We start from the raw sequence: 26521 nt of genomic DNA, 5'->3' as shown, positions 1-26521 counted from the left end.
AAGCCATTTGTGTCTTTCAGAAAAGGTTAAGTATGGGGCAGGGGAAATGTTCTTCATTTCAGAAGGCTAAATTATAAAAACAAAGATTTGGAGCTATTAAAATATGTATATAAAATCTATATAGTACATCTAAAAACATAAAAATCAGGCTATATAAAAATCTATAAAGGTATAGATTTGGGGATGTTTCAATGATCTTATGTGGAATATTTATTACTTAATGATACTAGATGAATGACGTGTTCCTTACTCATTAATATTTTAATTAATTTATTTATAAAGATTTTATTTATTTATTTTTAGACAGAGAGGAAGGGAGAGAGAAGGAAAGGGAGAGATACATCAGTATGTGGTTGCCTCTCATGTAGCCCCTCCTGGGCCTGTGGCCTGCAACCCAGGCATGTGCCCTGACTGGGACTCGAACCAGCGACCCTTTGGTTTGCAGGCCAGTACTCGATCCACTGAGCCACACCAGCCAAGGCTGATTAATATTTTAATCACAAACACTTCATAAAAAGTTCTGACAAGTTACACCATTTATTTCATATAAAAACTACCAACATCCCAGAAGTGGGGTGGGATGGCAGTAGTGATGGTGATAAATATTATTCTAAACAATCTAATCTTTTTCATTGGAGGAAAGGACACAAAAGAGGATAGTTCATATGTGGCTGGGAAAGAAGAAACTGCTGGCTACACATTTCAATCTCAATTGCTGATTATGAGATCAAAAATAAATTACTTTTCCTAAAGGGAAGTAAATGAATGAAGGGGACAGAAATAGGGGTAGGGCTGAAACAAATAAACTAACAGCCTTATTAGCAATCTACAGTCATCTTATCCAAAACTCAACTCAATTCCTCTCACCCAATAATGTATCTCTATGTTAATTATTAGTAATGAACATGATTCTGAAGCTAGAAACCTCGAGGTCTTCTTCTTTTCCTCCACATACCATCAATAGTGAATTTCCACTGATTACTCTCAAATATTTCTTGTATTCATCCCTTTCTCTAGTCCTACGACTACGTCCTTGTTCTTCAGGTATCTGTTACCTGGACAATCATGGTAATACAGTAATCTCTTATCTGATGACATATTCCACTCCTAGGCCTTTCTAAGCTGTATTTCACAGTGCTAACAATTTTTATAGCTCCTAAAACTGTATTTGGATCTTCTTCCCCAAAAGAGGTAAGAGATGTTATTGTACTGAGTTTCAGTAGAAGGTGCTGATATTGACTGTGGGAATAATGGAAAAGAGGATAGACAGGAAGAGAGAAGACTGTAAGACCAAGAACTTACTAAAAAGGGGTCAGAAAAGTTAGATAAAATGCAGGAAAGAATGAGATCAAGACAGCCAAATGAAAAAAGACTTAACAATAATTATTATAAATTTTCAAGTTTTTTAATAGCAAAATGTTTTCTATAAATATCTAATATTTATTAAGAATTTAGCTCTGGCTGGTGTGGTTCAGTTGGTTGGAGTGTTGTCCTGTAAACCAAAAGGTCTTGGGTTCAATTCCCAGTCAGGGCACAGGCCTAGGTTACAGGTTGGGTGTCCAGTAGGTCTGGGCGTGTCCTAGAGACAACCAATTAATGTTTCTGTCTGCTCTCTCCCCTTCTTACCCTCTGTCTAAAATCAGTAAGCATGTCCTCAGGTGAGGATTTTAAAAAAATTCATTATATGCTAGGTACCGAGTCAAATGATTTATAAAGCATTCATTCATTTAATGCTCCCAATAATCATGTCAGGTATTATCTCTAGATTGGATTCAATTTACCATACATTGTTCTTTCCCAGAGAAGAACAGGATTATTTTATTTCACATGGCGCCACCCTTGCCTTATTCCCCATAATGCCTAAAACAGACCACTAAACAATTTACATTCTACGTTGGTGTCAAGAATACCAGAAAAAGCCATTATTCCTATATACTTTATTTATCATGGACTAACACAATATACTTGTGTGAACATACAAACACAATGGCTCTGGAAATAAAGTATTGTGGCTTTCAAAAATAACGGTTTTCCTGGTGCTTAAATCTGCATTGGAACAGTAAAGGCTCAGAGTATTTTTGTCCAGTAAAGCTCAAAGGAAAAAAGGTGTATTAAAATACTTTTTAAAGTATAATTATTACTGAAGAGAAAATCCCTACTCTTAAACCTGGAAATAGGGTGAAGGATTTAGATAGAAGGCAGATAGATGAATGTTAGTTTCTTTTAAAATGTGCTCAGGAAATGTCTTATGAGACAAGTTACTATGGACTAAATTCCAAGCTAGGTCTACTATTTGCAATGTGTGCTTTATTTGACACAAGAAGTCTGGGACAAAGTTTAGATGGTTTTGCATAAAGCCATTACCGCTAGGAAAAACAGAACAAGTAACAAAAGGCAAAATCTGTGCCTTACTGACCTTGGGTTAGTAATGTTGCTATGTATGGGGTACACTTTATAGCAAAGGAATGTCTGTTTGAAAGCATTAGGTACTACTCAGAAAAAGACATTTGACTATTATCCATACTTTGGAATCTCAAAAACTCAATTACTTTCAAAAGCAAGAAGTTCACTGGTTTTAAACTTCAGCAGTGTGTAGGTTCACTCATTCACTCACAAATATTTATAGAGTGTTTAAGTGCTAAGCCATTGTACTAATGATGTAAAAACTTATATTTAGTGGGAGAAACTAAAAAGTAAACAGAGTATTTATTATACTACAATATGGTAAATCCTATGAAATAAAACAAAGAGCTAGAGATATATAAATTAATAAGAAAATATCATTAGAGTTAACCAAGTTAACCAGTTACACAGTTACAACAGAAGATCATGGCATTTTAAAACTATTTTCCAGAACACCTTAATATGAAGTAAACATATCTGAATGGAACTCAGAAGATCTGTCTTTTTACCAATTCTGTAAGCTGAGGCTCACCCTCTCTCTTTTCCGATTTCTGGCTCTAAATTAGAAATCTAAGTCTCTCCTTGCTAGCTATTTTGCATTCTTGTTTTTACTTTTTGATTTTGATCTATCTGGCTGTTCTGTACAAAAGAAATACTGCCATAGAAAGCCATCTAAACACTTAATAGTGGTATCAAATCTTTTCACAATACACACAGAATTATTTTATAAAGATTTGGAACAATGCTTGAAATTAGTGAGACATATATCTATATTAATATTATAGCCATCTACTTATCAAATAAGTATGGTTAAATACATACAATAAATATATATTCCCCCCCAAAATTATCTCCCAGTTACTAATTTCTGGTGTACTTAATGTCTGATACACAGCAATCTGGTAATAAACAAAACCAACCCAAATTTTCACAAAGTTCTTCACATGCTAGAAGAATATGGCTTTTTATTAATAAACCTTAAATTAACAGTACAGTAAAAAGGAAAAGTTTACAGATACAGTTTTTCATAAATAACACTATAACTTCTCATCCATCAACTCAATTGATGACTCTCAAAAATTTCTACTTCTACCCTGAATCACTTGCCAAAATTCTATTTTGTATATCAAATTGTCTACTTGATATCTCTAGTTATATGTCTAATAAGCCTTTCAAAGTTAACATGTCCAAAAAAATTCTTGATTGCCCAACCCAAATTTGCTACTTCATTGTGCTCTCCAACTCATTCAACACCAACTCCATATAGTTAATACCTCGGTACTCGTCACATTTTGACAAGAAAAAAAATGTTTCAGCCCTTGGTGCTTGCTTGGGACTCACCGTACTTGCCAGAACTTGTATGAGTCATGAAGCTGATCCACAAGAGAAAATGCTTCATCACTCATTGGTTTTGGCACTCATTGAGAGTTTTAGAATAAATTAACAAGTACCAAGATGCCATTCTACTTTTAGTTGTTTGGGCCAAGAATCTTGGGAGTCATTCTTGACTTCTCTTTTATGCCTCAGCAATTCCTGCCCTCAAAGGTTTTGAAACATATTCAAAATCTGACCTCTTCTCACCTTTCCCTGATACTCTCCTGGTCCAAGCCATTATCATCTCATCTGGATTATTGCAATAATTTCCAATATGGCTTCCCTGCTTACATCTTTGCCTCATTCCCACAATTTATTCCACACAGAGCAGCCAGGATGAATCTTTAAGAAGTTACCATCAGTTAACAGTTTAAAAAAGCTGCTCTGTGATCATATCACAGTGATCATATCAATTAAAGCAGAAAAAGTATTTGACAAAATTCAGTACCCAGTCATGATAAAAACTCTTAAACTAGGACTAGTTTGTCAACCTGATAAACAGCATCTACAAAAAACCTAAAGCTAACATTTATTTAGTGGTGAGAGAATGAATGCATTCCCCCCTAAGATCAGGAACAAGACAGGCTTGTCTGATTTCACTGTTCCTATTATACATAGTACTGGAAACACTAGTCAGAGCAGTAAGGCAAGAAAAGGAAATAAAAGGGAGCACAGATGGAAAAGAATTAGAACTGTCTTCTATTCAGACACATTAGAAAGTTCACAGAATCTACCGAAAAACTCTGAGGACTGTTTAGCTTAGCAAGGGCAATTCACAGAAATCAACCATATTGCTATAAAATGGAAATAAATAATTGAAAACCAAAATTAAAAACACAGTAGCACTTATAACTGCTCCAAAAAATGTATCTAGGTATGAATCTAAAAAAACCAAAACCATGTTTAGGGTTTGTGTTGAAAACTACAAAATGCTGATGAAAGAACTCAAAGATTACCTACATATAAGGACAGAGTGTGTTCATGGATTAAAAGATAACAGAATAAAAAAAAGATAACAGAATAAAAGTGTCAATTTCTCTTTGGTCTATGGTTTTAATATAGTTCCTACCACAATCCCAGTAGGATTTGTTTGTAGATTCCAAATTTTTCATGTTAAGGAGCTGAAATAGATAAAACAGTTCTGAAAAAGGAGAATTAAGTTAATTTCATTACCTGATTTTAAGACTATACAGCTACAGTAATCAAGATAGTATGTACTGGTGGAGGGATAGCTGCAAAGATCAGTGGAACAGAACAGAGAATTCAGAAATAAATTCTCGTAAGTATAGCCATTTGATTTTGACAAATGTGCAAATGCAATTCAATGGAGGAAGGATAGTTGTTTCAACAAATGGTGTTGAAACAACTGGACATCCATAGACCAAAAAACAAAACAAAACAATTCCCCCCCCCAAAAAAACAAAACCAAAACCAAACAAAAAACCTCTTAATCTAAACATCATACCTTTATATAAAAATTGAGTGAAAATGGATTATAGATTTATACATGCAAGCCATAAAGCTTTTAGAAAACTTAAAAAAAAAAACAGGAATAAATCTTTGGGACCTAAGGATAAGCAAAGGGTTCTTAGACTTAATAACAAAGGCACAATCTGTTAAAAAAAAGATAAATTAGATTCATCAAAATTAATTTTTTTTGCTCTGCAAAAGCCCCTGTTAAGGATGAAAAGATAAACAGCAGACCATCTGAAAATATCTGCAAATCACATACTCAAAAGGACTTGTATCCAGAATATAGAAAGAACTCGGTAAACTCAATAACAACACCATTAAAATATGAGCAAAAGACTTGAATGGACACTTCACCACAGAGGATATATAGACAGCAAAGAAGAACATGAAAATATGTTCAACATCATTAGCCATTCGGGAAATGCAAATTAATGCTACAATAAGATGTCACTGCACACCCATTAGAATTGCTAAAATAAAAAATACTGATGATATCTAACGTTGGCAAGGATGTGGAGAAACTGAATCTTGCATATATTGCTGTTGGTAATGTAAAATGGTGCAGTCACTCTGAAAGAGTAGTAGCTTATAAGTTATTACACAACCCAGCAATTGCACTCCTGGGGATTCATCGTAGAAAAATAAAAACGTATTTTCATGTAAAAATCTGTACAAAACTGTTCACAGCACTTTTATTTTTATCACCAAAAGTCCTTCAGTCAGTCAATGGTTAAACAAATTGCAGTACAGCCCTACAAGGGTATACTTCTTAGCATTAAAATGGAAGGAACTAATGATACACGCACCAAATTGGATGGATTTCAAGGACATAATGCTGACTGAAAAAGCCAACGATAACATAACGTGTAATTCCATTTACATAACAATCTCCAACAACCAAAATTACAGTGACAGAGAACAGATCAGTGGTTGCCAGGGGTTAAGGTTCAGGGAAAGGTAAGACTATATATATATATACAGATGGTCCCTGACTCACCATAGTTTGACTAAATGATAGTGTGAAAGCAATACACATTCAATAGAAATTGTACTTGAATTTTGACCTTTTCTCAGGCTAGTGATATTCGGTATGATACTCTTTCATGTGACGCTGGTTAGTGGCAGCGGGCTGCAGCTCCCCGCAGCCATGTGATCGTGAGGGTAAGCAACCAATGTTCTACAGCGCACTGTGTTGCCAGCTTTCTGGACATTGTGTTTTGTGTTTTCACATACCATCATGCCTACAAAACACCCATCTGTGCCTCTTGCTTCTACCGAGAAGAGGAAGGCAATTACTCTTGAGATGAACCTCAAGATAACTGCCCAACTGCAGGCTAATGCCGAGTGTTTTGAGAACATTTAAGACAGGCTAGGTTTCAGCTTTGATGTTGGCAGCTTAGGTTTACTAAATGAGCTTTCGACTTAATGATATTTTCAACTAATGAGGGGTTTATTGGGACATAAACCCATCGTAAGTTAAGAAACATCTATATAGGGGGTAACACAGAGAAATTTCTTTGTGGTGATGAACAGTTCTAATTCTACAGCCTGACTGTGCTGGTTACATGAACCTATACACATGACAAATGATATGGAACTAAACACACACAATGACCAAAAAATAAATCATGTTATAAGTAAGGAGAAAAAAGGCAAATAGATCATGTCTTAAAACTCTTCAGTGGCTTCCTATCTCATCCTGAATAAAATCTAATGTCCCTACTACAATCTAAAGATGCTACACACGAAGCACACACCCAGATCATCTACCCTTCTCCCTCTGCCTCAGCTCCTACTACACTGGCCTTCTTACTCTTGAACACTGCAAGCATGCTCCCATCTAGAGGCCTCTGCATTTGCTATTGCCTTCATTTGAAAAGCTTTCTCCTGATCACTTCATTTGAGTACCTAATCTGAGTAGTGTTCCTTGTTCCCCCTGCCCCATATAATGTCATGTCTTCTTCCTCTTTCTCTCTCCATAGAAGCTTTAAAATCAGCAAACAGAATTCAAATATCTTCCTCGCCTGTTACTGCCTCCTGGTATGTTCCTGTATTGGTGAATGGCAGGCATGACCTATGCACCCAGTACTCAAGCCAGGGCATAGTACAATCCTTACCTTGTTTTACTTCACACTCAGTATTCTCTTCTCAAATTCATCATCTACTCCTCTCCTTAATCACAGCCCTATTTCAGCTCCTTCTCAATTCTCACACATCTGCCTCTCTCCCCCAAGCCTGGCTCTTTTCTAAAATATTCTCTACAATGCAGAGAGACGTTCCTGGAATGTGAATTTAAGCACTTGCCTTTCTTCATTTATAGGATGAAGTCAAATATATTTCAAAAAGCATGTAAGTATCTTCATACTCCATCTTCTAATTGTCTACATCACTTTCCATTGACCCAATGCTGGTGCTGAGCGCACTGTGGAACTACTCATAGTTACTGAATACCTGTAAACTTTCCTACCTCCTCCATCCTTTGCGCATGTTGTTCTGACTGAAATGGCCTCTCTTCTTCCAACTCATCTCTCCATCCTTGTCACGTAGCAAAGTACTTGACACACAGTAGGAACTCAAAACTACTGGATAATTAGAGAGACTAATAAAAAATGCAGAGATGAGACATAATGGAAGATTTCTTGGATTAGTCGGCCATTTTGCACAGGTGTGTTATAGAAGGCATATGAAACAAACTCTATGGACTTTCTTGCTATTCTTTTAATCATGTGACATCCTGTAAAAGTTGAAGTACTAATCCTGTGGCTTGGTTTTGCTAAGATCACCAGTTTAATTTTCCCATGAACCAGTTACCTTCCCCAAAAAAGTACTTCTTGTTCCACTTGCAGAGCTACAGCAACTGCTCTGAACAGTCATCCGTTAATTCATACCATTGTTCATGAGGGGAAAATCTCATGAAGAGAATGAGGATGTCTTACTCAGACCAACCAATCATCTCAGCTAGAAAACTCTCAAAAAAGAAAAAAACCTGAAAGAAAAAGTAAGCTAAACCAATACATGTCAATACATTTTTTGTATGTAAAAAGCAGAACAGACTATGCAGAAATGAGAATTTTTTGAAACCCCCATTTCCATGTGTTTATTTTTCTATTTCTTTAGAAAATCACCATAAAGTGGCAAACAGTACTTAGTCAAGTACAGTTCAGGTACATGTCAGTCAAAAGGTAAACAGCAGGTCACACTCAATGCAAATGCGCAGTACCTGTATTTCACCAACTTTTGACAATGATCTCTTAGGTATGTCCTTAAGTACTTTTTCAATTCTAGCAACTAATTACCTGTGATGCCTACATTCATCTAAGTTCCCAAGAGTAAATGCCCATATTTATCAGGTCACTAATTGCTGTTTAAAAACCAACCAAACAACTATACTGTAGTTTGTGCTCAAAGGATTAAAATAGAATACATGTTGTTTTGAATTCCTTTTATTTTTTTTTAATCCTCACTGGAGGACATTTGTTCATTGCTTTTAGAGAGAGGGAAAAAGAGAGAACATCAATACCAGGGAGAAGCATCAATTGGTTGCCTTCCGCTGGACTGGGATCCATGGCCTGGATGGAGATTGGACCTGTAACCCAGCCATGTGCCCTCACCAGGAATCTAACCATAACCATTCAGTGATAGGATGATGATCCAACCAACTGAGCCACACTGTCCAGGGCTTCAATTCCTTAAAACAAAACAAAACAAAACAAAACACAAATTTCCTTGCCTATACTGTTAAGTTTTCTATTAACTATTTTCTAGTGATGACTTTGCACCAATAAAAGCCTTTGATCAGGAAATGCGAGCATAAAAAAAGGAAACAATAAGAGACAGAACAGTCCATGGAATGTCAATATGATTAATTTATTTTTAAATTCTCACCCGAGGACACTTTTTCATCCCTCTTTTTAGGAGAGAGGGACAGGAAGGCAGAGAGAGAAACATCAGAAACACTGAGTAGTTGCCTCCCGTGAGCCTGGATCAGGGTTGCACCCACAACCTAGGGAGGAGCCCTGAATGGAAATCCAACCTGTAACCTTTTGGTTATGGAATGATGATCTAGCCAAGGCTGAATATTAATTTTTAAAGGGAGATTTCTTCCATTTAAATTTTTATGCAACTGATTATCGGTTTATTTGTTACATATAAGACAAACTGTTGCAAATTACAGAAAAGCAAAATCAACTTGCTGATCTGTATATTACTAATATTAAGTGACCTATCTGAATTTTAAAATGCTCCAAAATAATGATATTTGATGAAAACAAAAATGAAACTTTTGTGTATATACAAATAATCCTTCACACCACATGTTGACTTTGCTAACAGCAAAGCTACTTAGCATTTAAAACAAGACTGAAAAGACCAATATGTACCTCACAATTTTTTTTCTGCAATCAAAAGTTATTTATCTGATGACTAATGTTTGGGTCTTCGTCACTATTTGTGCTTCTGAATTTATTCTAAAGACTGCATAAAAACAGCACATGTGGAAGATTAAAGAGTACTTATTACCTCCAGAATGAGAGCTTTCACATATCACTATGAAATGTTCTAAACACACTTATTAAAACTCAAGCATTTTTTAAAAAACTGTTTCAACAGTAACCACAGTAATTAGATTTACATTTCAGTAATAAGCTATCTGTACCACTATACTAACAGGAAGAGTTCTGAAGTTTATGGAATAATCAATAAACAAATGGTATTATTAACATGTTATTACTGATAATATGTTAAATACTATGTATACAAACAGCATTTAATATTAATTAGTAGAGCAAAATATTCTATAACAACCACACCAGCCTATTCAATGAATTAAGATAAAAAATTTTAGGGAAAAAAAAGGAAAAAAATCACAATTAATCCGGTAGTAAGCATTGGGAAATTTTGCACTATGTCCCTTTTAAGTGTAAACATGGACACAGGAAAGAGTATTGTTGAAATAACAGAAAAAGAGATTAACTAGCAACTTAGAACAGAAAAAATACAAAGATTATTTTATACAGATAAAGTGGAACAAGTTTTAAAGTATATTTGAGGTATTTTCAAAATCTGACCCATGCCAATTTTCTAGTGCTTTTCACACAAAAGAATTAAATTATGGGTTATAGACTACTTTCAAATTGAAAATGTAGGATTTTTCACAGGAATAGTTATGAAAAATACAAAGAGTTAATGATTTGCATGCTTATTTTGCGACTAAAAAAGTGGTATTTTGTTTATTTCATCCTTGGTCTAAAGAGTTTAAGCAAATTAAATAGTATAGAAATTATTTTTTTCATCTATCCTGTTGAGGAAAAATGAATTGAGCAAGTACCCTGAGGGAAAAACTGTCTATCAAAGCAAAATTCCAATCAAATTACTTCCCATTATTTAAGCTACATATTTCTAACGCAACTAGAACAAGAATCACTGTATTCTATTTGAAATATTAATACTCCTAAAAATTAAACTTTACTAAATAGAAGGTGCTCAAAAATGAAGATAATATAAGTCACAGGGAAGCAAAACTGTAGCATAGGATATTATAGAATGTATTTTAAATTTGACTAGTTTTTATTGATGCCTACTAGGTTCCAGATAGGTACACCAAGCCAGCTAACATAAGAAATACAGATAATGTAGTTAAAATTACCAGGCAGAGTAGGTGTTACTATACGTATGTATTTTTCTAAAGAAAAGTCCTAGGCTCAAAGAGTCTGAGTGACTAGCCTAAGACCACATAGCTACTATAGTTAGCAATAGAACTCATATTTGAGCTTGGGTTCATCTGACTTTAAAGTCCAAGTCTTTTCTTATTACACCTCACTGACTCCCAACATGATAAAATTAAAAGTATTTAAAGGGGTGGAGGTCAACAAGCTGACAGAGACCAACTCAAAAGCAATTATTTTCTTAAGTTGCTGAGAATTAAAACCAGGTAAGCTCCCTTCTACTCCTATCTCTCCAGCTCATATCAGAATTACTGTTTTTATTTCTCTGACTAAACAACACTTGGCTGTGTGAGAACTATGTTTTGCAAGGTCAAGATGCTGATTTCAAGTTTTTGTTTATATCGCCAAGTATTTTCTCTCATTGATAGTGAATGGAAAACCTTCCTACTCAATTACTATTGGTTATATACTGATGAAACATGACATATCCTTGGCCTGCCTGCCTGGCAAATTGACAGGAAACTTGTGATATGCTTAATTCTGCTAATACTAAAAAGGTTAACAAAGGTATTAAAGGTCAAGAGAAATTTTCCTTATTACAAAATGTTGGAGTAAAACTTTAAGCTGAAACTCAAAATAACAGTATTATTTAATAATTCAGATAAAAGTATAGGTAATAAACCCAGCAATAAATACAACTGATTAATTGAAAATTACTTTCACATTTTTATTTTGGCAATAATTCATTCTCCCAGAACCTGTCTTCTGCACCAGCCAAACAGGCAAGTTAAATGGCCAAAATCACCCCCAAGAAACTTTCAAGTCTTTGATGGTAGCACTAACTTCTATAATAATATCCCGGAATGTGGCACTGCTGTTGACTTACTGTTTAGGCAAGGCTGGGGATGAGAGGTTGGATGCATGGACCATACACTTTAAGAGATTAGTTTTTTTGAATAATTCTACTAATAACAATCGGCATTCATATATTTCCACCAAAATCTGTTAAATTCTACATATCCTACTCTCCTCCTGTCTCTCTTTACAGGACCTTTCCTGTTTTATTATTTGGCTCTGTGACTTGTACTAAGACTGTTTTTGTTTTTCTTCTTAAGTGAAACAAGAATGCCATTTTCTTTAACAAGACAATTAAAATACTACAAATTCTTAAAATGCCCTTGTCTGTGTTGTACCTGTTTGTGGATAAATCAGACTTTCTTTCTGAAGCCACTCAAACTAATGTTCAGCAGTAGCATCTTTTTCCAGTGGGAAGTTGTTACAGTTCAAAACAAGCAAACAGGCCACAAGAGTATCGCAATATTAAATTGTCTGTATTTCTATCATTTCTAAAATAGTATTGTGTTATGTCTGACTTGAGTATAAGACAATTTGTCCTATACATGTTTGTGGGGATTTTTTTTTAAAGCCAAGAAATATTTTGTTTGAATGACTAAAGATCTTAGAACTTAAGTATTACATTTTACAAAAGCTAAAATCACATGTGCATTATTTTATCTTTGTAAAAGTTTTCCTTAATTGTTATTATTAGTTAGAGGATAACTTGCCACGGAACTGGAAAAAGCTAACTGGTGCTAAGGTTTAAACATCTAAAAATGGTTAAAGTAGGGTGGGTTGGGATGTTTTCCCTTTTCTGTGAAAAAACCAATATTCCCCACGTCATAGGAATTTAAGAAAGTGACTGAGCCACTAAATTCACAAAGCCAGTATAAAACCTACAGTTTCACTGAAACTGCCTTGAAGAGATAAGATTAAGTTGTCTTTTAGCAACTAAGAGCCTATAATTATGCATGAACTATTTTTTCTATTCTGTTTTCTAAAATTGCTATTCACTTTAATTTCAACAACTCACAGGGAATGGGTTAACAAATACTAATCTAGCTGCAAATAATTGGTTTCTTTTCTTTCTTTCAATTTCTGGGATATTTTTCAAATTTTTGGCTAGATTAAAAGAATGGCATTCAGAAGGCTTTGTATGACACCTTAGTCTATGCTTAAAATTAAAGATTCAAAGACATGTAGTATAGCCACTTCTCAGACTCAGAAGATGCTTAACTACCAAAGCATTGTGATACACAGCAGAATTATCAATAGGAACCATTCAACATTTAACACACAGTATTTCTGCAGCTTGTAACTACAGGCCAGGCACTGAAGATATGGTGAAGTGAAGACTGAAGGCAAAATAAGACATAATCTGTCCTTGAGAAACTCAATTTAGTGATCTCCCAATCAAAAAATGAAAACCAAGTGCAATTAGATTGGCTATTCTACTCTTTCCTCAAAAAACTCATTCACATGTGCATTATTTTATCTTTGTAAAAGTTTTCCTTAATTGTTAATTCTCTGAATTAACCTCTCTTCACACAATAAAGGAATAATAAATAATGACAATAACCAACATTTATTGAGTATATACTAAACATTTTACAAGTATTTTTGTGAATTGGAATCTTACACAGTATTTGTGTCTACTTGTTAAAATGCCGAGACCCAGCTCATCAACCTATAAGACAAGATGTATCACAATGTTCCAGGAAAAGGAAGACAGCAGTTTACTGATATCACGTTGACTAGGTAACACGTACAAACTCCCCAGAAAGTACCAGTGACTATTAAGTTACAGCTGCATTTTAATTAACCTTATGCTATCAGATGAGACTGCTTTAGTAGTTCAAATCAAATGTATATGATATAACTATGGCCCACACAGTGATAAACTTCTTGGAAGGATCACCAACTTCAACTATGTTTAACAGAACTCCAGATAGGCAGTAAACAAAAAAGCTGCAATTTACTGAGCCCCTTCCGTATCAGATAATTTACACAAAATGTGTAATTTATCATCACAATAACCTTATAGATATAACCCCTCTTACAAAAAAGAAAACACGAACAGGGAAGCTAAGACGTTGTAATTAGCCCCCAATCACAAAACTAGTAAGTGGCCACCAGGATCGTAAACTCCAAATTTTTACTGAGCCACACAGCAGCTTTCTGAAGTACTAACAACAGAAAACTGCTATTAACTGAAACTCTGTAACTCTTAAGTACAGACATAATGGTGTTCCCAAGTTATAAAGTGTATTCTTAATAGAAGAAAAAAATTATGTATAGGATAGTTTTTGTTTCTGAAAGCAAGGATAATATCCATTACAGTTATTAAAGGAACAACAGGCTATGTTCATTCCAAAACAACTTTTTTATTTTTCTCCACAGTACTTTTTTCTCTAAGACACACTATATTTTACTTATCTATGTCTTCCACTACTAAAATGTAAACTATAATGTGGACAGAAATTTTGTCTGTTATTCACTGCTGCATCTGCAGCATCTCAAAGGTCCCTGGCACATAGGAAGTGCTCAATAAATATTTGTGAAATGAAAGTCGGGTACCCAAAAGGCAGTTGGTAAATATAGCTTCTTTCTCTTTCCTTTACTATGCAGGAAGCACTAAAAAGGTTAACATTAAGATATTAAAGATCAAAAGAAATTTACAACTCACTCGATACCAAATGTTTTAGTGAAATAGATAATTAGAAATATAATAGAATTTCTTATTAAAGTTTTACATTAAGAATGATTAGCAAATGAGAAAGACATTTTCAGCAAAGCCTCATTTATCAAGCATCATCAGGAGATGAAAGTATCTACAGAAATAAATTTCAAACGAATGCACTTTTAAGTGCCAAAACTTTGATCAATTTTCAGAGATCTTTTGTTGATATACAGTCCCACAATTTTACTTTGTGGCAATTCTGATTGAGATCTCCTTCTGAAACAGCAACTTATTAGCAGTCTTTTTCTGAGGATTAAGAAACTCAGCATATTCTGGATTATGAGTCTAAAAAATCCAAATGAAAAGTTTAAGTGAAATGAATAACTTGCATGCAGCTGGCTAGAAGTTGTAAGAACTACTTAGAACTAAACATGGTATTTTGGGGGCTGGAATCCTTAGAAAACAAAGAAAAAGACAGTCATTCTTAATCTGACTCTATCAAGGCAGTCAAGTTTAGTGGTTAACTAAAGAAAATGTAAAAAATACAGTATTAGCTACCCCGAAGAGTAATTAACTCATGGTTGTTTTTTTTAAAGCAAGTGTTTTTGCTAAAAAACAAAGGTGCTGAAGCAAGTGTTCTTGACTTTTTAAGACTCAGAATGATAGGATGAAATGTTAAAATACAGTAAATATTCTGGAAATATGAGCCAGAGGTAATAAATATGAACATACATATATTCAAATTTCATACAATTTTAGTGTCTCCAAACCCTTACCATCTTAATGTAGAGAGTTTAAAATAAGATGACATACACAGATTGCCAGAGTCTATAAAAGATTCAGAGGAAACCTCCTCAGGTTCAGCTCGACCACTTTCCTATGCTTGGCAGCCACCACAACCCGCATCTCCACATTCCTAGCTGCCTGACACTGGTCGTCTAATGCTCTACCAGGATCTTATGCCCTGACTTCTTGTTACTGTTTTGCCCCAATTTGCACACTTGCCTCTGTTATTACCTCACTACCCTTCTATTTTAGACAGTCCCCATTTTTGATGGATCAAATAAAGACAAGGTAAGTGGAACAAGGGAAAAGTGCTACGACTGTTCTCTTCCGGGTCATGGGAACCTAGTCAAGTAGAGATACTGCGCAATAGAAGCCTTTCTGAATTGCAGTTTTATTTATGAACTGTACATACTATACAGATTATCAAGGGCTTTTTTCTAAAACATCTATAACAAAGCAAACATTCCCCTTTAAAGTATGCTGATGATCTTTAAAAAATAAACTTTTAGTATTGATCAGGTTACATAACTTTAAAAAAATGCTGTTTTAAAAAATTCAGACATTCCTCACAGATTTTTCGGGGCATGAAATTCACGTGAGTTTCATGTAAATAGTCTACATTACACCTATTTTTCAAAATGCAGTATATTCACAGATGGGTACGTACATTTAATCCTAAACAGTATTGTAAGGATTTTCATTACAGGGAAAACTAGAGAAGTAGAATAAACATTTATTTCTATCAAGACACACAAGACCAATCATATTAAGACATTTCACAAGTGTAGTGTGTTACTAATACTAAAGAATCAATATTCAATAATGGCATAATTGGGGTTCTGGGTAGTACCCACCTAACTCTGAGAGCTTAAAAACCTCTTCATTTCATTAAGTTTAATAACTAGTATGCAAGTTTTAAACAATATCCTTAGCTGAGGCAGGCACTTCTTTCCACTGAAGAGAGGACCAAATATAGGTACTATTTCAATCAAATGGGATTGATCCAAGTTAAAATTTATTTTTCAGAGAATCTGTAATATATGAGATTCTGATCATTTCCCACTAGCACAGCTTCTACAACGTGACAATTCACTAAAGAGGTTTGAAAGGCTATATTTCATTAGTGTCCTTAGAGAATACTTTTAAACCCAGGAAAAGTTATTCCATGCACCCAAGAGAAAAAATGAAATAATGGAGTATGTTCAGTGGATGCCTTACTCATCTAATTAACACATTCAACTTTCAGTTGATCCTTTAAAGATTTAAATCTTAAGCACCCTGTATTAAAAACTGAGTAGATTTTAAGGGGGGAAAAACCCCAACAGAAGTTCTGAATCACTGGAATTTTTGTTCTGTTTCCTGTTAACACACTGATAGTACCATCATTCAACATTCGTCCCATACACACTTTTTAAAAAGTTATAGGATCCTTTAAAAACTAACTTGGCTGTAACTTAATTTGTAGCTCATTTATCTGACAATTCCTCCCATTGTTTCCGATTTATGTGCTCAGCCAAGGCATACAGTAAGATGAAAAGTGTATCTTCCCTTATTAGAGAATGCAATTGGTTTCAAAATCTAAACTCTCAGGCTGTCAGCATTAAAAATCAGTCACGACTTCACTGTTACAAAAAGTTTAAAGGTTTTTTTTTTTTTTAAGTGTCAATACTATGCTACTGTATGAAGAGTGTGGTAAGCAGCAGTAGTGAAAAAAGTGAAAGCAAAATCCCATTCCATGCCCACCAAAATTCCGGGCCACATCGGGAACCGCACAATGAGCATCGTACTCTTTGGAGTGAGATAGAGCACGAACTGATTCCTTTTATAAAACGGGAATCAACCTGACCCTACAATGCCACACTTCACACACTTACCTAAAACAGACAAAATGGATGCGGAACTACTGCGGCCCGCACAGCACCTTAGCGTTCCAGACCGTCCCAATGAATTAGGCGCCGCCGCCGCCGGCCCGGCCCGGACTCCACGCACCCGCGCAACCCCCGAGGCGCTGCCGCACACCGCCCTGGAAACCCCTCTTATCAGAAACATTTGAAGAATTCCTCCCCAACAACTAAGCTGACTCGAAGAATGGAAACCTAACATCTCAAATATACTATATATGGAGTGAAACGGGGCCAAACACACAAACACAAACTCCCACGGCCTCTGACACCCGGGGGCACGACTCTGCCCGGGCAGCGCCGCAGCATCAGCAGCCGAAAGGTACACCTGTCACCTGCGGAGCGGCACCCAGGCCCTTCCCGCCTCCCGGCCAGCAGCACGGCCTTAGGGCTCCGGGGCTCAGCGAACGGGAAACCCCACCGCCCGGCGAAGCCCGGGGGCCGCGCCGTCACGGCGGGGCTCGCTCCCCGCTCCCAGAAGGCTGCGCAAAACCGGCCCCGGAGAGGGAGCGACGCTCCCCTCCAGACCCCCCACAGCTCGCTCAGCCCTGCCCCCGCGCCTCGCCTGCGGGTCATCTTCACGCGGACCCCGGCTCCCCAGAAGGAGGTTCCCGTCCCCCGCTCGCATCTCCCACTGGCCCGAGGGGCGGGCCGGGGACACCGGTGCGCCCCCCACCCCGCACCCTCCCCCACGCGGGGCTCTCCCCCGCGACCGGCTCCACTGAACCTCCCCCTCCCCCTCCCCAGACTCCCCGGAGCTCAGGCCCGGCCCGATGCTCCCCACCCCCACCCGGGCTCCAGGACTCGGTGGGGGCTCCCTCTCCGCCTCACCGCTGGGGGAAGGAAGGAGGCGGAGGGAGGAAGAGTGAGAGGAAGAAGCGGACGCCCTGCGGGGGCCTCGCGAGTCGGCGGAGCCCCTCGCAGACGAAGGGGGGTGCGGGGAGCTGAGGGGAGAGCCGAGGCTGGGGATCCCGCCGAGGCCCGGCAACGCTGTCCGCTTACCCTTCGCCGCCGCTTCCCCCTCCTCCTCCTCGGCCGCCGCCGCCGCCTCTCCCACTAGGGCAGCCGTCTCCACCGTCGCCGCTGCCGCCTCCACCACCACGGCCGCCGCCAGCGCCGCCGCCGCCTCCGATTCCACCCGGCAGGGGGGACACCTCAGCCGTCCCTCCCTCCCCGCTCAGCCCCTCCGATCGGCCGCCGCCGCCAACTCCCTCCGGCCGCCGCCGCCGCCGCCGCCGCTCGTGGCTGAGGGGGAGGGGAGGGGGTCGGGCAGGGTCGCCCCGCCGGCGGCTGCTGCAGATCAAAAACGGTGGCTGGGTGGCGTCGCCGCTCCCCGCTGCTCCGCTCGGGCTCGTTCGGCCTCCCTACCTCCCGCTGCCCCCACCCCCCTCGCGCTCGCTGCCCTCCCCCCACCCCCCCCAGCTCTCGCTCGCTCTCGTCGCTGCTGTGCCAGCCCAGTGCAAATCAAAATACTGTCACACAATATGGCGGCGCGGCGGCCGGCAAACACCGCGAGATCTGCGGCCGCTGCTGAGGCGGCGGTGGTGACGAGGCCTCCCCCAGCCGGGCGGCGGGGGAGCGGCGGGCTGCCGCGGCGCGGGGATGCTCTTTCTCCGCCCTGCACCCCTCCCCCGGCACTCGCAGCCTCCACGCCCGTCTTGCGGAGGCTGGAGGGCGGACGCTGCCCAGCCGCGCGGGCCGGAGCGAACTGCCGCCGCGGCCGCGCGAGGGGAGGCGCCGGCGCGAGCGGCCCGGCGAGGGCCGGGATCCACTCTCTCTCTCGATCCCGGGCTTTTTGTTTTTTGGGGTTTATTTTTTGCCGCACAGACTTTGGCGGGGGGCGTGAGTGTGGGGAGAAAATGCAGCGCTTTCCCCGGCGGAGGCCGACAGCAGTTGGGACGGAAGGAGAGAGGGGCTCTCGCTCCCGCGTGCGGGGCCGGGGGGAGCGGTCCGCCGGCGACGCGGGTCGGGGTCTCGCGCGCTGCGCTGCTAGGGCGGGGAGGCGCACCCGACGCCGCAGACCCGCAGCTCTGCCGCCGCCCGGCGCCTCCTCCGGGCCCGGGCTGCGGACCGCGGCAGGTGGGCCGCGGCTGGGCTGCTGTCGTGCCGCTGTCGGGCGGGACACACCCCCTTACAGCCCCGCGCTCGGAAGCCGCGGGCTAAGGGACGTGAGTAGTGCAGGAGACCCGAGGCGTCCCGGAGTGTGCGGGAACTGTTCGAAACGCCCCGCAACTCCCGGCTTCTAGACTTGAAAAAAGTGGCCCAGTGTTTGCGTTTTCTTGAGCGCTTGGGAAACAAAACAACAAAACAAAACAACTTTAAAGGCGGCAAGCGTTTTGTTTCGATTTTCTTTTAATTGCACGTTCCTAGATGTCCTAGAAGCAGAGCCAAAGACACTTTAACTTGGGGGGCGAAGGGAGACTTCTTTCTATCCTCTTAAAGAAATATTTAATTCCTCTGGGGGAAAAAAAAAGCCACTCAGACATTTCTCACAATGTAAAATGTTTATTTAAACATTCTAGCGCTTTCATGGTGTCCAAAACACTACGGCATTTTTTCTGCCCCTGTCCAAAATTTCCATATCTCTGCCAGTTTCTTCTTTGAAACAATTCTTTCTTACTCCCCAGAAAAATCCTCAAGGACCATTTTTATTCTTCTGTTTCCAGTGTGAGCGCTATAGCTACAGTGAGAGCCTTTTTTTTTTTTTTCTTTAAAGCACGTTTTAAGTACAAGCTTCTCTAAAGGGACTTGCCAGTTGATTTCCCCTCATTTAAAAATACTTGAAATCGTGGGATGTAGTACCGATTCAAAACCTTTACTACTTTGAAAGTCAGAAGTATTTATTACTTACAAATCAGAATTTGTCTTTACATTGTCGATTTCATTAAGAGCTGTAAAAGTAAATTAGGATTTTAAAAATGGAAAGACTATGGTTTTAATTTATTGACTGGCGTTAGTTAAGATCACTAAACTTTAATACTTTAATACTTTACAGTAGTCCTCTTTGAGGAATTATTTCCACACTCAATATTAAAATAATTGATGAAAAGAGAGAAAATGAATCCCTTGAGTAAATTTCACTTGCCTTTGAAACCATTATAAGGACAGAGCCAACAATTGCTTTTGAAATGGTAGAATTTTGTATTTTACACAAAAATAAATGTATTAAATGAAATGTATGTGTATATATTTTCATAGTGATACAATGCTTTATAAAGTTAGGAATATGATAGGTGTGAATAGGTCAAGTCTAAGAACCAATGGGTGGCAGAGAAAGTATGTGTAACAATACATTCTGGGTCTCATCATGAGGAAGCATCGGGCAAACCTAAACACAGGAAAACTCTATAAAATAATGGGCCTGTGCCCTTAAAACACTGTGAATGTCACAGAAAGACAAAACAAAGCTGCAGATTAAAGGAAACTAAATGCAATGTGACCCTGAACTGGATCCTTTCCTGGAGGAGAAAAATGCTCTGAAGGACATTATTGGGATAATTGATGCAGTTGGGATATGGACTATAGATAAAAGTACTGAATCAGTGTTAAATTTCCAGAGTATGTTATGTATGAGAATATCTTATTTATAAAAAAAGGCATGCAACTTTCTCACAAGTGGTTCAGAAAAATTACACACACACACAAAACCCTCCCCCTGACTTGTAAGCCTCGGCTGGGTGTTGTACTGCCAGAAACAAAAGGTGGCGGGTTGGATTCCCCACCAGGGCACTTCTTGGGTTGCTGATCCAGTGGGTCAGGGCGTGTACGAGAGGCCACAGATTGATGTTTTTTCTCACATCGATGTTTCTCTCCCTCTTTCTCCCCCTTACCTTTCCTCTAAACATAAATAAATAAAATCTAAAAACAAAACAAAACTCTCTTAAATTGCATATACACATACAGAAATTATTAACAAAAATCTAAGACTTGGTGAATCTGTTATTATTTTCACTGAAGAATTAATTTTATTTCCATTGAGGTTGGAATATCACGAAAAAGGGTTATCTTATAAGGAATTAAAAATCAGCCATAAGGAAGAACTTCCAAAAAAGGAGGTTTCCAATAAACATGAAGAGATTGATTCCTAGAAGAATAATTCACAGGACAAAAGAGAAGATATTTGCTTCCTTTGGAATCTGTGATAAAATTATAGCTTGCTTTTTAAAGAGGGATTAATTGTTTTCATGCTTGAAGATGATGGTATGTGCTTTCTTTTATTGTGGTGAAAAACATAACATTAAATTTACCATATTAACCATTTTAAGTGTAGAGTTCAGTAGTGTTAAGGATGTTCAAATTATTGTGCAAGAGATTTCTAGAACTTTTTCAGCTTGTGACACAGAAACTCCATACCCACTACACACTAATCCCCTCCTCCCAGTCCATGCCAACCACATGGTATTTTTAAATTCTAAGAAATGTTTAAGTATTTAAAAAACCGGGTGAATATGGAAATTTCTGTACTATTCTTTCAATTATACAATTCGAAGTTTTAAAAAACAAAGAGCTTTGAACTGCAAAGAAGTTTCTCTACTTGACTAAGGAAGAATGTTGTGAGGTAGGTGGAGAGAGAGATCCTTTTACAATGGAACTGACCATCTGTTTCTCAGTAACAAATGGGAGTTTTGGTCATTCTTCCCCATTTACTTGAATTTGGAACAAAAATAGGAACCCTTCTATATTTGGTACATATGATTTCCATATTTAATGATCCAATAAATATTCAGTGTCTATTATCAACAAGGCTATGTGGAGAAAATAATGGGGAATAAAAGCAGTCTGTGCCTTTCAGGTACTCTGCAGTGATTACGGAAGTAAGATATACCATACTACGTTCAGGAGCCTTTTAGGCTGTTACTGTGCTCTCTACGACAGTGGCCACTAGCTCCTGTAGCTATTGGATTGGCCAAAAGTTCATTTGGTTTTTTTCTATAAGATGGCTCTAGCAGTCCTTAGTCTTTAACCTCATTCAAAACAATTTTGTTAGATTGTATTGTGACAGCTGTCATATCAGCATGTATTTAAAAAAATCAAAATTGGTGAATTTTTGTGTAGCTATTTTAATATTGAGATGGAAGAAAATAGGCAACATTTTTGGCATATTATGTTTTATTATTTCAAGAAAGGTAAAAATGCAACTGAAATGCACAAAAAAGATTTGTGCAGTGTGTGGAGAAGGTGCTGTGACTGATCGAATGTGTCAAAAGTGTTTTGTGAAGCTGTGTGCTGGAGATTTCTTGCTGGAACATGCTCCACAGTCAGGTAGATCAGTTGAAATTGATAGTGATTAAATCAAGACATTAACTGAGAACAATCAATATTATACCATATGGGAGATAGAAGACATACTCGGAATATCCAAATCAATAAAGTTATTGGTGAAAAAAATGTGTCTTTTTGTACGGAAAAAAATGCAGACTTTTTGGCCAACACAATATTTACATTTAATAGCTAAAGAAAATGAAACATTCAGGCCCTCCGTTGCAGCAGCCATATTTCAAGTGCTCATTAACCATCTTTACAGAAAGTTCTATCGTACAGCACAGGTAGTAGAAGGGATTACACTATACAATTAACAACACTACAAGGTAGACAGTAATAAATACTACAGAAGCTTAAAGGAAGGAGCGATTACTTTGCAGGATGTGGAAGTAGGGAAACGTTAGGAACAGTTTAGAGAATAAGATTGCATATGGACAGGAGGAAGTGGACCAACAATATTCCAGGTAAAGAAAACATGAACTAGGCAGAAAAAGGAGAAGCATATTCAAGAGATAGAATTTAATTCTGCGTATCTATAACACAAGGTATATAAAGGAGGGTAGGTCTGCATAAAACCACAGATGCCAAGCTGCTGAGCCTAGACTACTCTCTAGGCAATAGGAAGTTACTAATGGTCTTTGAACAAGATAAGAGACATGGTAAAATATTTCTTAAAGATAATCTAGCAGCATATGTATGAAATGGATTGGGTTTGAAGGCATAAAGACCAGATAGCATTGCAATAACCCAACTGAGAGCTAACGAGGTCTATCATTAAGGATGTGTTCAACTGCATGTAACAAATCCTGATTTAAAATGGCTTAAGCCAATAAGGAAATTTATATCTCACAAATTTGGAAATTATGAGGTAGACTTCAGGTTTAAAAGATTCAGAACAGAAGCTTGAGACTGTCATCAAGGACCAGGTTCTTTTCATGTCTGCTCTGATGTCTTGGGTGTTGGCATCATTTTCTGGCTAATAACAAGATAGTAATGACAGTTCCCAGTGTCGTATCCTGAAGTCACGATGTCCAGAGAAGAAGACAGATCCTCTTAAGAGAGGGAAAATGTTACCGAGAACCACTTCTCTCACCCCTTGGCTGACTCCCCTCCCATCTCCTAGGCCATGGTTGAACCACATGCCCATTCATGAAGTAGTCCTTGGTCTATATGATGGAACAATGTTGAGGAGTCAAAAACAAAGAGGTGAGAGTTTAAGATGACTCTGGGTTTTAAGCCTAAATGAGTATAGTACATAGGAAGAGGAGAAGTTATGGAAGAAAATATGATTATTGCGATAGTCCGAATTTGAGGTGCCAAAGAGATATCTAGGTGGAGACGATCAATGTGCAAAAATGTGGGACTGGAGTTTAGAAGGAAATATCAAAGATGGGGGCTGTACACTGGACATCATCTGCAGAGAGAAAAATAAGTAAAGCCAGAGCGGAGGTGGGGTGTCTATGACAAAACTATGGAGGATGAGTTGAGCAGGGAAAACATGGTCAGAGAGGTAAGTGAACCTAGGTCATATATTGCCAGAAGAATATATTGTCAGGGAGAATGGATGGAGTTTCAAGGCCAACAGTGCTAGTCAGAGGTTCAAAATCATGTCCACTTCGAGACATTGGTCTGCCAACTGGAAGGTCATTGTGACCTTTAAGGGAGTTGTTTCATAGCAAGATAGGAACGGGTAGATTTCAGGACTTACGGTAGGTAGAAGCATGAGATATGGACTATTCTTTCAAAAAGTCTGGTAGTCGTGAAAGTGAAAGTGGTTTGAATGAGGATGTTTGTAGCAATATTTGTAAGACTAAAAATCAGAAGCAACAGAAATTTTTGAATATATTATTGTTTTAAAATTTTGAGTTTGTATACTGAATTGTATGTGATGCAGTCATTTAAAATATGATTAAGATTATGAAGCAGTATGGAAAAAAATTTATAATAAATGAAGGAAAGGATAGAAAAAAACTTAAATAAAACATCAAACACATGGATTACAACACCAAGAAGTAAAAATATACATGTGCACATAAAGATACTAGAAAAATATATAAAATAAACTATATAATTCCTTGGAGTTGTTGGGCCATGGGATATTTTTCCCTCTATTTTTCAAAGCATCTGTAATGTTTTAGAAATTTTATAATTAAGATGTATATGCATATATTTAAAATATTAATGGCAAAGACAGGGGATAATAATGTCAGAGTACTGTAAAGTTGAAAAATATTTGCTTTTGTTAGTTTTGATTTGGCAAGAAATGAGACATTTGGCCATGTTTAGAGGTTGAGGTGGAAATTTAAAGGAGTGTGAAGACGGAAGATGCAAGAATGAGGTGATGGCCCTGGAGCATCCATGAGAAGCATAACAATGAAGACACGAAAGGAGAGTTTAACTTCTTAGGGGAAGGGACATTTTCTGAGACAGAAATAAACAAGAAAGAAAGTCCCAAAATATTTGTGTATGCATGTGTATTTATGCGTGTACAAATTGAAAGTTGATTCTAAAATGTATGTGGAAATATAAGGATATAAAATAACTCAATTTTGAAGAAGAATAGAATGAAAAGACTTACTCTACCAAATTTTAAGACTTATTAAAAGGCTCAGTAATTAAGGCAGGGTGTATTGACACAAGGATATACGAATCCATCAAAGGAACATAATAGAGAGTCCAGAAATAGAACTTGATTTACGACAAAGGCATTGCTGCAATTCAGTGAGGAAAGGATAATATTTTCAATAAATGGTGCTGGAGCAGTTGGCTATTTATACAGAAGAAAAGATTCTTGACTCCTACCTCATAACGTATACAAAGAAATTAATTCAAGATGGATCACAGACCTAAATGAGAAGTTAAAAAAACAAAGCTTCTGTTAATCAAAAGACACTATCATGAGAGTGAGTGGGGTAGAAAGAATATATTTCAATACATACATCTGACAATGAACTCATTCAGAATATGTAAAAAGCTTCTGTAAGTCAATAAGGAAAAGCAAGTGGCTCGATTTTTAGAATGGGGGAAACTCTTGAAGAGGTACTCAACAAAGTTGATTTCCAAATAGCTGATAAGTTTATAGAAAAGTGTTCAACATAATATCATATCATGGAAATACAAATTACAAACACAGACTTATCACTACCTACCCACCAAAATGACTAAAATTAGAAAGTCTGACGGCGCCAAGTGTGGACAAAGAAAGATGTAGAGCAACCTGAATTCTCATGCCCTGCAGATGAGGACATAAATTGGTTCAACCAAATTGGGAATCCCTTTGGCAGTATCTAAATAAGCTAAATATATGCCTACTCTGTGAGTCAGCTATGATGGTTTATTTTATGTGTCAACTTGGCTGGGTTGTGGTGTCCAGACAATTGGTCAAACGTTATTTGGGGTATTTCTGCAACTGTGCTTATACATTAATTTTAAATTGGTGGACTTTGAGTAGAGCAGTTTGTCCTTCATAGTGGGTGGGCCTCATCCAATCGTCAAAGGTTGGATTAAAACAAAAGAGCAACTTTCCCCAAGTAGGAGAAACTCTCCAGCAGATGGTTTTCTAACTCGACCTGGAATACCAGTTCTCCCTGGTTCTCCCGTCTGATGGCTTTTGAACTGAAACTGTGCCATTGGCTCTCCCTGGGTCTCTAGCCTGCCAGCAGTCATTCTGTAAATTTTGAATTTGTCAGCCTCCGTAATCACACGAGCCAATTCCTTATCTGTCTGTCTGTCTGTCTGTCTACCTACCTACCTACCTACCTACCTATCTATCCTATTGGTTCTGTTTCCCTGGAGGACTCTGACTAATACATTAACAGTTTCACTCCTGGGCATATACCCAGGAGAAATAAGTGCATATGACAATCAAAAAGCATGTACATGAATACTCATATCATATTTATTCATAATAGCCCCAAACTGAATGTTCACAATAGTATTATTCTTAGTAGCCCCAAACTGGCAACAGCCCAAATGTCTATCAAGAGAAGGATGAATAAATTGTAGTATATTTATACAATGCAATATTACTTAATAAAAAAGAATGAACAAATCCATTTACTTACGGTCAATTAACTTTCAGTGAGAATGCCAAGACAATTCAAGAGGGAGAGAGAATAGTTGTTTCAACAAATGGCACTGGG

The 26521-nt window shown here is 38.2% G+C and overlaps 1 protein-coding gene across 6 annotated transcripts in view; it reads right to left on the bottom strand.

Annotated features, from left to right (window-relative positions):
• TAB2 (TGF-beta activated kinase 1 (MAP3K7) binding protein 2) overlaps nucleotides 1-18515 on the bottom strand; it is a 76662-nt gene extending 58147 nt beyond the window's left edge. For all 6 annotated transcript variants that reach the window (XM_053913506.2, XM_053913504.2, XM_053913507.2 and 3 more), the window contains exon 1: nucleotides 18120-18515. The gene's annotated coding sequence lies outside the window, so the exon portion shown is untranslated. The remainder of the gene's footprint in view (nucleotides 1-18119) is intronic.
• Nucleotides 18516-26521: the final 8006 nt, after the last annotated feature.

This window comes from Desmodus rotundus, chromosome 11, assembly GCF_022682495.2.
Source record: "Desmodus rotundus isolate HL8 chromosome 11, HLdesRot8A.1, whole genome shotgun sequence".
Classification (NCBI taxonomy): Eukaryota; Metazoa; Chordata; class Mammalia; order Chiroptera; family Phyllostomidae; genus Desmodus; species Desmodus rotundus.
This window is presented reverse-complemented; position numbering and strand designations above follow the sequence as displayed.